This window comes from Vigna unguiculata, chromosome 11, assembly GCF_004118075.2.
Source record: "Vigna unguiculata cultivar IT97K-499-35 chromosome 11, ASM411807v1, whole genome shotgun sequence".
Lineage (NCBI taxonomy): Eukaryota > Viridiplantae > Streptophyta > Magnoliopsida > Fabales > Fabaceae > Vigna > Vigna unguiculata.
Window position 1 is genome coordinate 16,773,277 of NC_040289.1, and position 796 is coordinate 16,774,072.

Consider the following 796-nt stretch of genomic DNA (forward strand, 5'->3'; position numbering starts at 1 on the left):
ATAAAATAAAAAATATAGGGGATTAAGATAAACAAAGATAGAAATAAAATTTAAAAGATAAAAAGAAATAAAAACAATAGTACAGAAAATAGATTGATTCCATTACTTTTTCAAAATAGATTCATCATCGGTTATCTAAAGATTATTGCTTAATTAATTATTGTTGTAGATTTGCAAATTAATCAATGTAAAGTCTCAATTAATTTGTTGGCGTTCTCACTTTTAACCAAAGTATTGTCTCAATTAAAAGTGAGAACTTTTAGATTATCCATAGTAAATTCAATCAAAGTACAGTTTCAATCAAATTTTACTATGCCTAATCATGTCTATTCTTTTATCTCCTCACCAAATAAAAAACTTAATTAATCAAAGTAAAGTCTTGATTAATTTTCATTAGATTAAATACCTTTAACCAAAGTAAAGTCTCAATTATTGGTAGAAACTCATTTAATCACATGAAAGTTTCTAAATAAAATCAAAGTAAAGTCTCAATTAAATTTAAAAACCCTTGAACTCATATGATCAACATGCATATAGATTTAAAATCATTACTTTTTACGAGATTCAAAGATAAAAGACATAGATGAATTAAAACCTCAACAATAATAAAAAGAACAAAGAAATTAATTCATTCTAACCTCAAAATCCATAATGAAATTACAATGGAATCAACCCAAGAAGTTTAGCAATCCATGAAATACAAAAGAAGAATAAAGAGAAGAAAAGAGAGAGAAAGGAAACGAAATTAGGCACCCCTAAGGGTTCCAAAACTCCGAAGTCCCGAGCTTGTCCTTCT